We start from the raw sequence: 15091 nt of genomic DNA, 5'->3' as shown, positions 1-15091 counted from the left end.
CAGCACACAAGATTCACTATCTTTGACAGATTATGTCAATCCTATCTTCTCACGTGGCTTGCTAATTCTCTTACAAGGATTTCCATTCCTAGGCAAATAAATTTTATAATCCAACCCCATTGTCACAGAGAGACTGATTCTCCACGGGGTCTGTGGCTGTTTCCACCCATGATGAGCAGCAGAGAGAAGATGGATCTCCCTATCCAGCACCTTCCCTCGCAATCTGGTCTGGCTCTAATTTTACAGGTCCTCAAAACCATGATTGTCACAATCTCCTCAGTTCAGCTCTCAAGAGAAATTAATTGATAACACAGAGTTCCGAGTGGCTGGCATGTGAATGACACCCAGCTATACAATTTCACATCTAATCAGGAAAGATGGGGATCAGGGTCGGCCTATTGTCTCTCTGAGTCTGTCTCTGGCTGGAAGCCAGCTGGCTTTAAGGCAGCCCTGGAGAGTGATGTGGGCAGAAGATGGAAAAATATTCGAGCCAGACAATCAGTGACTGTGATGGTGTCTTCCACATTGTCAGAAGATGCCTGGGATAGCAGTGGATTCGCAGCTGATTAGTGTCCTGAAACTCTCAATGACCAAAGTATAATTTCTAGCCCAGGCATCTTTGACCATTCTAACTGTGGCTGTAATGAGGGTCTACAGCATGTAAGGATATGTGATATCCAAGCCACGCTTGACAGACACAGGACTAAAACCTCAACTTCTGCCTTAGTGAGGCTAGTAATCCAAGGATAAGGAAGCAAAATCTATGAGGAATGGCAACAAATGCAAATTTGTACATAACCAAGGGCTAAAATGATGAGAAAGTTTTAAGTGGAAAGAGATCAGACAGAAAAGGAAACTACTGATGTCTGGAAGAGTTGGAGAAAGAAAGTTCCATTGAGGTGATGGGGCTGGATCTTTCGCTTCAAACTAAGATGGGTGAGCTTTGGCATTCAGAACCATTTTGGAAGCCAAGCTCAGCCGAGAACACAGTAGGAGCAAGTGGTGTATAACAGAAGTAAGGTGTAAATTCAGGATGGCTGAGACCAGTTTAGTCAAGAGCAGAAAAGCACATGGAAGGAGGGAATCATAGGGTGATGTGGAAAGTGTGTGGACATCCATAAGCGGAAGCTGTAAAAACTGCTAAGAAGCTGCTTTATAGTAGATGAATGACAAAAAACAAACAAACAAACAAACAAACAAAAAAAACCTAGTTCCATTCACCAGAGGTCAGTAAGATCAGTGGAGATAGAGAGATGGCAGAACTTAATTTAGAAACACAAAGGGCTGTTGACTATTTCAGCCTTACCACCACTGCTTTAGTTTTAAGGACATCTTTGTTTGCACCATATAGTCTTATCTGGCCTGGAACTTGCAATGTAGAGCAGGCAGGCCTTGAACTTTCCAAGTTGTCTTGCAGCCTTTGCCTCCCAAGTGTGGGTCTGCAGACATAGGCCACTATACCTGCTCGAAAGAGGAGAGCAATGTGATCTAGATGAAGGGGATGGTAAAACAAAGGTAAAGGAACAACATCGTGTTCCTGAAAAAGAATCAGTTTGCTGCTAACCCTGCTCCTGGCTGCAGCCGAACCCTGGGCCCTGGGCTCTCTCTCTCTGCCGTCTCCCCTTGCACTGCCTGCTGCGTTGTCCTTGCAGTAACCACCACCTCCCCCCCACCCCCGTTGTTCAGCACACTGTCTTCATTTCCACTGGAGCCTTGAACAGTTATCAAGGAAACAGCAATGTGCACTTTAGTTCATTATCTGCTCTGTGTGAAGTATAATTCACGTGAAACCAAAGAGGCGGCCGAGGGTCCAGAAATACCTACAGTTCTATGCTTCTGCACCTGATTTAGTTGTGGGCTGAACTGGACTGGTAGATCAATAGATATTCTTGGGGCAAAATGGCTAATCAGAGTAACGGTTGCTAAACAAATGTTTTCGTGTGTGTGTGTGTGTGTGTGTGTGTGTGTGTGTGTGTGTGTGTTTATTCAAAGGCTTGCAAATGCATGTGAAAGCCACATTACAATCTTGGGTGACATTCCTCAGATACCATCCACCTTATTTTTTGATACAGGGTCTCCCATTGGGTGGGAGCTCACCAAATAGGCTAGGCTAGTTGGCCCAACCAATGAGCCCCAAGGATATAACTGTTTCCACTTCGCTGGTTTACAAACACGTGCTGCCACCTCACTGTACTTTTATTTTTCTTTTTGGTGACTTCTGGGCGTTGAACTTTATATTTGGCATAGCGAACACTTAGAGCTGAGCTATCTCCCCAGGCTAACATGAAAGCTTTCATGCTTCTTTTTTCTTTGTTTTCTTTCCTTATGTGTCAGCAAGTCCATGACAGAATGTTTTGACTGCATGGGTATTATTTTTCCTTTCTTTGTTATTTATTTATTTATTTATTTATTTATTTATTTATTTATTTATTTATTTATTTTATTAAGAACTCTGAACTTCTCCAATTCAAGAAACCTCTGTAACCCAATGGACAGGTCAAGATGCTCAACCTGTACAACTCAGAATTGGAATCTGAAATTAAGCTATTCAGAGTTGTGGATGAGCTTGTGTATACCTGTAATCCCAGCACTTCCGGGATGGGGGCAGGAGGATCTAAAGTTCAAGGTCATCCTTGGCAGTCCTGTGAGGTCGAGGTCACCCTGAGTTACGTAAGACCCTGTCTCCATACAAATTCCTAAATAGGCAGATCCTATTCCGTGACCTCATCGTGTAGCCTCCCTTCAGGTCCTCCATCTGCCCACTGAGCTAAGTGGGTGCTGGAGGGATCGTGAGGGTGTGTAGCCACGCCCTGTGCTCTTGCTGCATGTGATGGTTATCAAGCTGACTTTGGTGCTCATGGATCAGGTCTTCCGCCCTTGAGCAGGACGTCTCATCAGTTTGGTTGCCAGCCATTAATGGCTTTCAACTATAAACTGGCTCATGTCAATTATGCCCCCATGCCCGGCAACTCTGAGTGAGAAATAGATTACAGGTGCTGAGACTCTGGCTGGCGTTTCTCCCAGGAGAACCCAAGTAGTTGGTTCAGAGCACTCAGCTGAGTAACATAACCCAGGCCAAAGTCTTCATTAAAAACTTGACTGGAACCCAAGTCCCTTTTGAGGAACTAAAATGCTGTCAAGTCTCCATGGTTGTTGCTATTTCCACACATTTTCATCAACAGGAAAATGCACTTCAAGGGCTAGATAGACGGCTCAGCAGTTAAGAGCACTGGCTGCTGTAGCAGAGGTCCTGAGTTCAATTCATAGCATAGCATATGGCTCATAATCACCTGTAAATGGTTCACAGTCACCTCTAACTCTTTCTCCAGGGACTCTGGTGCCCTCTTCTGGCCTCCATGGGTACATACAAACATGTGTGTGCTTGTACAAGTATACACACATACACATATACACATAATTAAAAATGAAGTCTTTTTTTTTAAAGAAATATATTTCAATTGCAAATCATGGTGGTTCAAGTTCTACGTTCCTTTGGTCACAGTGCCCCAGGATACAATGCAAGATTATGAAATGAATAACATAACTGGTCTCTCTAAAGAAAACCATAGCCTGAGGTCCCTCTTGCATTAGGTTGGTGCCTGACAAGAAATGGGTCTTCTGTTTTAAAGAGGCCATTACAGGGTTAAACAAAATGAATGAAAAGAGGAAGCAGGAGTTCTGAAGAGGTAGAGATGGGAGACTAAGGAATTCAAGGCCAGTCTTGGCTATACAGCAACTTCTAGCCCAGCTTGGCAGCTTTTCCCAAATCTTCAAAGGCGGAACTATGCTGTATGCCAATCACCTTGATTTGATCATTGCCTACTGTACCTGCATCAAATGTCCCACTCGACTCCACGAATTTGTACAGTTACCATGCACCAATTAGCATTTTGTAAGGAATGATTTGTTTTGTCGGCAAGAAAGGAGGCTGTGAGTCGGTATATCATTTGTAAAATGTCATTTATACATTCTGTGAGAGGCTATCAATCAAGCTCTTCCATGGGAAAACCTGAAGGTTTACGAGCAGAGGCAACTCAAAGATTTCATCTCTTTTAGCCTCTGGACTCTCTTTAAATTTTACACCCCCTTCCACCAGCATTATCTTAGTTGAAAGAAGAGAATTATAAGTGTTTTGCAGAAGGAGGTTGGTGTTCTTACTAGAAAATTTATTATTTTCCCAAACTTAGGAATACCAGAATTTTACTTGGCCAATCAATAATCACCTTCTCTTCCTCCCATCACCCGCCACCCTCCCCTCTTCCTCCCTCTCCCCTCCCCCGCCATTCTCCTCTCTTCCTCCCCCCACTCCTGCCATCACCCTTCCCCTTTCTCCTTGCCCCTCTTCTTTGTGATCTGAGAGAAGATTCTTTTTAATCTAAGGAGAAATGTCTTAGTTCTGTAAACATAGGTTGTCTTCCTTTCTCATCGATCAACCATCAGAATTGAAGTTTATCCGTTTGAACTCTATTGTTAAGCATTTACATTCACATATTTTAAATAATTATTTATTTTTGTCTATATGAATGCTTTGTCTGCACAAATGCAAAGGTACCACATGCACGCAGTGCCCAAGGAAGCCAAATGAGGGCATTGGACGCCCTGGAACCTGGAGCTGCAGACAGTTGTAAACTGCCATGTAGGTGCTGGGAACTGAATCTGGGTCCTTCACAAGAGACGCAAGTATGGTGTGTGTGTGTGTGTGTGTGTGTGTGTGTGTGTGTGTGTGTGTGTGTGTATGTGCATGCACAGGCACACACACAATTACTAAGCCATTCCTCAGTTCCTATGTTCACAGATTTTACCCATATTTGCATTATAAAGTTCAGAAACAAACCGTCACTTTGGAAATCAGAGCTGCTGCAAAATGGCATTCCACTTCAGTACTGCTGTTTTCTTAAGTGGAGCCGCCACCCCTGGGCCTTCATAACTCAGTGTCATCTTTGTCCTTTGGTTATTGTTTTATTTACTTTTATTATATTTTCAGATAGATTGCTGAGATGCCCAAGCTGACCATGAGCGTGCTATCCTCTTACATGCAGCTCCTGAGTACGTGCTGGGGTTATAAGAACGGGCCACCAAGCCGGACATGACTGATGATTCTTTAATAATGACTCTTCACACATTCTTCCTCACTGCCACTGTATCATCGATAGGAATAGAACTCTTCAAGATGGTATGTAGATTGGAGAGCTTCGTGGTTGTCAGTTGCTCTCTCTTTCTCCTTTTACATTTTTAATTATTTTACATGTTATGGGAGTTTTATTTGCATGTATGTCTGTACGTCTGGGTACCACGTTTATGCCTGGTACCTGCAGAGGAAAGAAGAGGCGTGGATCTGGTAGATCTGGAGTTACAGATGGTTATGAGCCACGATGTGAGTGTCGGGGATCCAACCCCAGGCCCCAGAAGAGCAGCAAGTGCTCTTAACTGCTAAGCCATCTCCTCCCCCTCCTTTTAAAACCCATTTTATTATGAGCGTGTGTGTGTGTGTGTGTGTGTGTGTGTGTGTGTGTGTGTGTGTGTGTGTGTGTGTTTGTGCTTACATATGCACACATGTGGCACAGCACCCCGGAGAAGGTGAGGCCAAGTTTCCTGAGTAGTTCTCTCCTTCCACCTTGTGGGATCCAGTGATGGAACTCAGATTGCCAGGCCATGCAGCAAATGCCAGTGCCTGCTGAGTCACCCACCTGATGCCTCTCTCCTGTTTAAGGTTTTGGCTTATCTGGCAACACCAACTTCCCTAACTGAGGTATTCAGACAGTCTGGAATCTGGCTTGGTTTAAACAGGACATGGTACACTATGGACAAGCGCAGAGCGGTACCGAGGGCCAGCCACAGTCCTGCTCTTCTCTTTTCTCTCTTCCTTTCTCTGCCCCTTCCTTTCTTTTTTTCCTCTTCTCTCTGACAAGCAGATTCCCTTCCAATACAAACAAATGTGCAAACGCAAGTACTGAAAAGCAAGCGTTAGCCAAGCAATTCTCTCCCATCCCTGGGGGGGGGGTTGCAGACCCTTGTGTACCTGCAGTGTACCACCATGTGTGATGATCATTTCATGTTGTCAAGACAAGGAAACTGAGTAAAAGAGAAGGTAAGAAAATGGCCCCCAAACACGGCAGCTCAGACGTCTTGGGGTTGAATCACACACTGACCCATCTGCACAGGGACCTTGACCCATTTTCAGCCAACCTCAGGTTCTAACTCCTTCAACAGGGGGCGTTGTTGGCATCCCTTTTATTTAATTAGCACTAACCACTGACATTTTATCACAAAATTCTCTACCCTACTATGGAGTGTGTGTGTGTGTGTGTGTGTGTGTGTGTGTGTGTGTGTGTGTGCTTCCACACACAGCTAACCTAGATGTTCCTTCAGAGAAAGCAGGGTGCCCTATGGCATTCTGTGCTTCTCTCCATACACAGGATACAGATGTGCACACAGAAGGTTCTCGGCCAAGGTGGTGCTTTCTTACCCATATTCCTTTTGGGCTCTGGTTCTATTTAGGATGCCCAGCACAGCTCTTTCTTAGAACATGGACACCACTGCTGGGAAGTGGATTCTGCTGTGTTCCATGCTGCACTCACTCCCAAATCCCTTTATTAAATGCAGAGATACAGAGAAAAGAATTGGTATTTCTTGGGAAGCCTGAAGTGTGCCAAATAGAAAATATTACATGTCCTAGGATTTGACTCTCTGTCGTGTTCAAAACACCTTCTTTGCTTTTAGCAGCATGAAGTTCTCAGGAGGGAAATGCAGAACAGGATTTGTGGGGGCCTCTCCTTCTGGGATGTGCTTCCTGTAAGATGAAAGCTAAAACCTGAACTTTCCCAAATCCCTGGGTGCTGCCAAGCCCATCTGTCCACCAGGGCGTTCTTTCTCCTTGCTAGATGATTGCTTCTTGGCAGGTGAAGGCTAAGGAGAAGGCTCTGTGTGGGCAGGAAGTCTAGTTGGGGAGCGTGTTATGTTCTAGACAGGTGAATGGGTGCTAAGCCATATTTGTAATATGAGTGTGGAAGATCCACAGGCTCACACCTGTAAAGTATCATCAGTAAGTACACACTCCCAATGCTGTTAATCATTCTCCTGCCCCACGTGATTCTGCTGTAGCTTGTACCTTAGGACAGTACTTGAAATTAGCATAGCAGACTATGTTGCTTGAGCTAGAACATTCTACCATGGGAGTGGAGATCTGATGAGCTCGCATTCTGACTCCACTTTGCTTTGGAGCGGTCTGCTGTCATTGTCCAGAAAAATGGGTAGACACATGGACTGGATGGAACTGGAACTGTTTTCATCAAGGGAATTAAGGATTTTCCCAAATTCTTGAAACGTTCTGTACTCTCTTAGTGGAAACACTGTATGGAGGAAGAGTAATAAAAAACCACTAGTTTGGCTAATTGCAACCAGAGAACCAGTTTCTAACAATTAAAATTTGTAAATCAGGTGAAGATTGGGACCAGGGCAACCTGAAAATGGGTTAAACCTGAAAACAGGAGCAATAAAGCAAAAGCAAAAACGTACATAAGGAGAGAAAACTCCCTGGGCCGATTTCTCTCTTTTATTTATTTGTGATTCATCATCCTGAGGGTTCAGATTGCAGGGATGAACCACCACGCCTAGCTACAGCCCATTTTTTAGGAACAGAAACTTCAAACTATATACTTGTTAAAAGATACATATTCTTTTTAATTATGTGTATATGAGTATGTCTTAGTCCATACATGCGTTGCCCATAGAGACCAGAAGGGGGCATTAGCTCCCCTGGAACTGGAATTATAGACAGCTGTGAACTGTCCTCTGGGTGCTGGGAAATGGACCCAGGCCACCTGTAAGAGCAGGAAAGGCCCTTAACCACTGAGTCGTCTCCACAGCCCTCAAATTATACTAAATAATGTGCTTAAATGTTGAGTCTCCATCTTACAACACACACTCAGGCTGAACTCAGCTTTCCAGGCTTGTGTGGCAAGTGCTCTTACCCACTGAGCTTCCCCAGAACTTTCTTCATTTAAATCAGAGCTGCTTGGCTCTTGGCAGTTCCCAGATTCTTCCTGATTCTAACTCGTAACCTAATGTTGGAATTTGTACAACAGGAATTTCCAGAATGACGATAAAGACATCTCACCCCGAAGCACAATGTCTGAACCAACCTCAGCCACTGCAGTTAAACAGATGTATGTGTCTTTGTCCCTTAGATTCACAGTTTAGAAATATAGAAATTGTTTCTTACATTTGTACCTGTGTTGTAAAAAAAAAAAAAAATAGAGCACAAGAAAAGTTATTAAGGTGGGTGTGACAGTGTAAGCCTGTATGCACATGAAATCCCAGAACTTGGGAGGCTGAGGCGGGAAGATCGTGGGTTTGAGAGCAGCCTGGTCTACATAGTAAGGTCTCATCAAGACCAAACCAAACAAGGCAAGGTTTTAATACTGAAAATAGAGCACTGCCTTTTATGAATTAGTAAAACGTCAGTACATTATTCATTGGGAACACAGGAGCCACATATTTTAGGCAAAGTAGAATAGCTTGTCTGCTACAGCTGAAGACAGAGTCCAGCCGGTAAGTGTCACCTCTGTTTCCAAGTTCCACAGACAAGTCTGCAGGGGCAGGTGAGGCACAGAGGCACAGCCTCTCGGTTTCTGTGGGTGGGGCGGGGGTGATGTTTCCAGTTTCTTCCCATTTCCCGGCCCACTGTAGTGGCAGCCCAGGTGATGGGAGTGAAAAGAAGGCCCCTTGACCTTTCCAGGCTCCTGAAAACCAGTTAAATGACCAGTGTCCACAAGTACATTTTACCAAGCAGAAGACAAAGCTTATGTGAGAGAATTTCCTGGTCAGTTGCACTTCCGGGAAAAAGGTACCAAAGGAAGAGTCCACCTTTCCTAGTAGGTACGAGTTTGGGAAGTAGGCTGACCACATTTGACTTTGTGTTAAATTTACTTTGGAGGTGACGATCTCTTGCCTTTCTGGAAGCCTGACCTAAACTGTTTGTTTGGTTTGGTTTGGGGTGTGTGTGTGTGTGTGTGTGTGTGTGGTCTGCATGTATGTTTGTGAATCATTTGCTCGCCTGATGCCTGAGGAAGCTGGAATAGAGCATGGATTCCCTGACACTGGAGTTCCAGATGGTGTGAACCACCATGTAGATATTAGAAACTGAACCCAGATCCTCTGAAGGAGCGGCCTGCTATCTCTTCAGCCCCATTGTTTTCTCTCTAGATCCCGTGCCAGAAGGAAGAGGAAGGATCTTGGAGGACGGTCCACTTTGGCTAGACTTGCTGTTTATTTTCTTTAATGATGAACTTGGGACCTTGCTCCTCAAACATCATGAGCTGGCTCTCAGTGTGAACACAGTTGCTTCAAATCCCTCATTGCCAAAACGACTTGCTTCCTTCTTTCCAGCTCCCATCCTTTATTTTCCCCTGCGTTGGGAAATGCTAAATGAGTAGACAAATGACGAGACAGAGGGAATGACCGTCGTGACAAAGATGAGCTCATTCCTACACTGTAGACCTAGAGCCACGAGTGCACCTGCCACCTTCCCATGGTTTCAAATCCATATTAGACACGCAGTGATGTACATACATGGGATATTTTGTTCACAGCACTCTAAGGTGAGTACCCCAATATCCATCTTACAGACACTCAACTCACCATTGCTCATTCCCCTGTTCAATGCCACATAGATAAGTAGAATCTTCTCCGGATTAGAACCCAGCCTTGGGCTATCCAGATCTACGGCCACCACTGGCATTTAACGTGATGGAGGGGCAACTCACAGGTTTAAGTCCTCTCAGAGTCATCAAGGAATGTTGAAGTAGATGGGAATTTTTCATCTACCACTCAGTCTTGATTTGGGACAATAATTTCACACTTTGACTACAAGTGGGGCCTCCCCTAAGGGTTTGTAAAATCAAACCAATGGAATTCCATCCTTGTTCCTCTTTGGTTATGGATGGACGAGGAGAAAGCACAAAGAGCTGATTAATTAGGGTGATGGTGGCAAAACCCTCAATTCCAGCACTCGGGAGGCAGAGGCAAGTGAATTTCTCTGAGTTCAAGGCCAGCCTGGTCTACACAGCAAGTTCCAGGACATCCAGGGCTATATAGAGAACCCCTGGTATGAAAAACAAAATAAAAACAAAACAAAACAAAGAAAAAAAAGAGTTAATTAAAGGCTCTGAAAGGGATTACTAAAAAGTGCCTTCAATGTTTGAGTATCTCTGTGAGTTAGTGAACACACATTTCTTTACGTCCTCTGTGGAGGTGAATGTAAAACAGGCTAGTCTCTGTCACCTTACCTGTGTCGTCAACATGTTAAAAGAGCAAATCACAAAGCAGGATGTAAAATAGAGCCATTATGCTAGGCACAATCATAACTAGCTAGCTGAGGAGCAGCATCTAGAGAAGGCTGCCATCAGTGTGAGAGGCTGGGGAGCCTGTGGGAGACTTTGGAGATCAAGCTAAAACTCTGACGGATGAGTAAACAGATGAAGATGAGTGAAATGATCCTTTTCACACACAGGCTTATGAATGGAGAATCAGAAAGAACCCTGTGGGCTTGGGTTATAGCTCAGTGGAGAACACTTGCTTAGCACATGGAGGTCCCCAAATAAACAGCATACATGCTATGAGCCCACTTCCCATTCAACAAGCTAGAAAAATGAGTCATGAGAGACTTAGAAGGTGGCGACTCTGACCTGGCCACTTAGTTGGAGGCAAGACACAGCTTTTGCTCTTGTAGGATAGGAGGGGATTATGGCTGGAAAAACTGAGGCTAAATACCAGTGGGCAGCCCATGACGGTGTAGGTCAGTGAAGAACACGTATGTGGCTTTATGTGCAGGAGACCTTCGCTTCGGTCTCAGTACATTCACAAGAAGAGGGAGATGGAGACAAAGGGGGCAGTCAGGAGACTGTTGCAGCAGCCCGTGTGGTGGAGATTCTCTGCACTGGGGCAGTAGCTGCAGGCCAGATGTGGAAGACGTTCTCAAGGAAGGACTCACAGGATTTGATGACAGATTGGCTGTAGGGAGAGGGAAATATGGGAGGTGGAGGGAAAAGGCTGAGGGGAAGTTCACAGGCTTTTCCCCTTCCTCCACAACATAGTGAGACCGAATTGAAAATATTTTTAAACAGAAAACATATTTTCAGGGATTCTTTTTTTTTTTTTGTCCTGCAAAATACCTTCTTTCATTTTTTTTTCATGAGCCTAACATAACTAGGTGAGTTCATCATATGGCCTCATACTTAATTTTACACATGAGCCTCTTTGTCCCAAGGCCAATAATGATAAAAATATGAATATTTAGAGCGGCTTATAAAACTGAAATCCCCTTAAATTCACTCTGTGCTCTGCACAGTTTTGCATGCAGAAAAAAAGAGCCAGATGTTCTGACTGGACCCATAAGCTGGCCTGATTCACATGGAGAAGAAGGTTGAGGAGATCTAATATGATAGATACACAGCTCCGCTGAGAAATACTGCTTTGTGGGCTGAGAGGGCAGGGAGGTTTCAAATCCCAAACATTATTCTACGCAAGGGAGTTAGGGAAGGAAAAGTGTCACACTTGCCACTTGGCTACACCATGACAATGGAAATGGCTACAACAATCTGTCTGATGGCCCATCAAGTTCCCCCAAAGGAAACAGAATACAGATAACCCCTTTTAGCATCTTGATGAAGGCCTCTATTCAACCTGCCATGTACCCTGTCAAGACCCCGATTCATGTTGTGTCAGTAATCCCTTCTGTCATAAATATACATTTTGTAACTTTCATGAATCCAGCTTTCCCGTCACCTCTCGGAAACGTCCTCTTAATTCAAATCTAGATGGAAGGACACAGCTCCAGGACACACAGAACCCCACCCGTCTCAAGTCATTTTTCACATCCCCGGGAGGGACCCCTGTGTGTTCCAACACTTCTACAGCTGTTAGAGCACTGATGGGAACTTCATGTGTTGGTAGCATAGTGCCGTCAGGAAGAAACTGAATGTCAAGCTGAGCTATGTAGAAGTTACCACAAATAAGTCTCTCAGTGCTTGCCATCTGGAACGGATAGATCCCGATTTTGACAAGAAACTGGGATTGCCCCGTGGGCACTGTCTTTTAAGTCAGTGCTTTCAGTTGCCTGGGTTACTTTACATTACTTTGTTGGGGGACAAAAGCACAAGTTTGTGTCTTCAAGGTGTGAATTTACCATGCCCTAATTCTCAATGTCTTGTTGGTACCCCATGCACTGCGTGGGTGCTTCTTTGGAGACTAGGTGTCGCCCATGTTGTCTACCTCCTGACCAGGCAACTTTGTGACCAGTCTCCAGCACAGCACCGGGGACATAGGCTCCTGGGGCTCCTGGGGCTCCTGTGGGCTTCCACTCATAAGCAGACCCTTGTCCTTGCCTTTGGTGGAATACCACTGTGGGACATCTCCTTGGATGAAACCCAGCCCATCAACAGGACTTCATGGTGTCCTGAAATAATGCTACAAAGGTACCAGAACAGCCTGGTCAGTTAGCTCCTTACCTGCTCCCTGCTATGAGGGGCTCCGATCCTGATATGATGGGAGACATCAGTCTCCCTTTCTCTCTTCACTTTTTGAAACCTTAGTTCCACGGCAAAACCAACACTGAATGAATGGAATTCCAAGCGACTTCAGCTGATGAACTAAGTCCCATTTCACTTCAGTTATGTAATACTGGGACTCCGATAACGCTCAGAATCATTGCTGAGAGAATGTTGTTTCCATGCCAATGTTCAAACCTTGGCTACAGGACATTCTGAAAAACACCTCAGCCCCATACTGGGATATCATTTTAGTCTTAACTTTTTTTTTAAAGATGATTTTTTTTTCGAGTCCGCACTATGGCTACAAAAATACAAAAACGCAACTTGAAACAGTATGTTAGAGACCTTAACGCAGCTGAACTATCAAATCAGAGTTCCATGCATTCAACCTGTTTTTCTGCCTACTACCCAGCTCCTACTTATGAAACAGTCCAGATGCAGTGTTGTGTACCAAAACCTCTCACCTGCAAAGGGTAAGGACCAGGCTGGGGTTCTCTCCCTGTAGACACAGGTTCCCCCATAGCACTGGTACATAATTTCCCAGAAAGCAAATCAGTCTTTCAGTGCAGTAAAAGAAGTAACCCAGACTCACCCATCTTTTTTGAAAAGTAAAAATACCATTTTAATCCCTCAAATAAGAAGGCACCAGTTTGAAACTTTTTTGAATGCCGTAAGACGCAGCATCGAACGTTCCTTGTTATATATATTCCATTCAATTAAACCCTGGTGGGTGACTCTGGCAGAGCCTTTAGCCACACATCAGATGACAGCTCAGTTACTGTTGCTCGGCACCCGGATGACCATTAATTTCCAATGACTAATTTGTAATTAAAACCTTTTTGTTTATTTGTTTATAGCCAAGGCTGAACATCTATTTACATTTAATTAACACTGTGTAACGCCTATAACTGTAGTGACTTTAATGATCCATCCCAGATACGCCGCTACTTTAGTTTTTCCTGACTTGTAAAACTCACACACAGATCTGCAAGTGAATTACCTCCATCTGCTCCCCCTGCAGCTGCAACTGGGCTATGTTAAAGAGCGATTTCCTTCTACCTCCCCTTTTTGCTTTTCTTCCAGCTCTAAGCATTTTTGTTTCAGAGCCGACCTAAAGGCTGCACCGATGGTAGCCAGTTCTTTTTTTCCCAAGGAGTTCCCAGACTTTAGTCAGTCTCCAAAAATGATTAAAAACCACTCTTGCTCTATCACAAATCGACCCGATCTACCTTGCACAAATCGGTTAACAAAGCGTTCCCGACTCTGCCAGCAAGCCAGCCAGCAAGCCTTAAAAGAACCTTTACGTATCGAGTAGGAGAACACAACCGCTTCAAAGTGAACTCTTAATGGTGAAAACTAAAACAAATGCTTTCTTGGCCTTGTCCATCCTTGGCGAGCAATTTGCACCTACTGTTCCGCGCCTACACCGGGGATCTCAAGGGCACCCGGGCTCCCAAAGGCAGTTTCTTCGCTACACCTTCAAATGCCACGCTCGAGAAGCGTTAGCGCTACAAAGACAGCCAAGCTATGTGCACTGTTATCTGTCAGCCGTACAATAGCGGCATTGATGGAACGGCGAGCACCGGCTTTGACAAGTGTGCTGGGTTAGCATTACATTCCAAACTACGGCGAGAGAGAGGGAGAGAGGGAGAGGGAGAGGGAGAGGGAGGGAGAGAGAGAGGAAAGAGAGAGAGGGAGAGGGAGAGAGAGAGAGAGAGAGAGAGAGAGAGAGAGAGAGAGAGAGAGAGAGAGAGAGAGAGAGATAGAGAGATAGAGAGATAGAGAGATAGAGAGAGAGATTGAGATTTGATTTGGTGTCTTTTACTTTACCTGGAAATACTGCTTTTCTTGTGACCGCTGCAAATGAATTCCTTCTCTTCTTCCCCAAAGCCAAGTACTTGGATTTGCCTGCAACTCTCACTTGGAGAAGACCACACAGCTCCAGCAGGGCAGCCTTCCTTCTCTTAATCCCCACTCGAATGTGATGACACACACTAACCCCAACCATCTGTTGAAACACGTCCTCAAGCACTCAGCACAGTGCTGTGTCAAGACAGGCTGCCCAATCCAATTGCTGGGGCTGAGCGTCTCTTACGGATTGGAGGCTGAGGGCTGGGCAGGGACGGGAGGTCTGAGAACTCCCCAGTCAAAGTAACCTGAGATTTTCGGAGAGAAAGGACGGCTACAAAAAGGAGGAGTGGGAGGTGCGGCGGGGAAGGTAGAGCGAATGAATTATTCTGGTGGCCAGTTGTGCGTTACTTTTCACAAGTCTCTGTGCTCCTGGGGGGATGGGGGTGGGGTGGAGGGGGACTCTCGGTGGGATGCCCAGGAACACTAAAAATCTTTTACAGCCCATCTATTGAGGGCAATCTCCTCAGCAAGCCGCTCCCCCACCACCACCCCACGGGAGATAAAAGATTCGTCTTGTCGTGCTGATAAAGTGTTAAATGTGGGAGTAGTTTGCACTGAAATGTGACATCTACATTTTGAAATCTAAACTCCTACCTCCTTTTGATTCGGGGGCGGCTGCCTCCAACATTCTT

At 45.0% G+C, this 15091-nt stretch overlaps 1 protein-coding gene across 1 annotated transcript in view; it reads right to left on the bottom strand.

Annotated features, from left to right (window-relative positions):
* Sulf1 (sulfatase 1) overlaps nucleotides 1–14732 on the bottom strand; it is a 168370-nt gene extending 153638 nt beyond the window's left edge. The window contains exon 1 of the mRNA XM_028864577.2: nucleotides 14379–14732. The gene's annotated coding sequence lies outside the window, so the exon portion shown is untranslated. The remainder of the gene's footprint in view (nucleotides 1–14378) is intronic.
* Nucleotides 14733–15091: the final 359 nt, after the last annotated feature.

This window comes from Peromyscus leucopus, chromosome 5, assembly GCF_004664715.2.
Source record: "Peromyscus leucopus breed LL Stock chromosome 5, UCI_PerLeu_2.1, whole genome shotgun sequence".
In the NCBI taxonomy this organism is placed as follows: domain Eukaryota; kingdom Metazoa; phylum Chordata; class Mammalia; order Rodentia; family Cricetidae; genus Peromyscus; species Peromyscus leucopus.
Note: the sequence above shows the minus strand (reverse complement) of the source record. Positions and strands in the feature narration are given on the sequence as shown.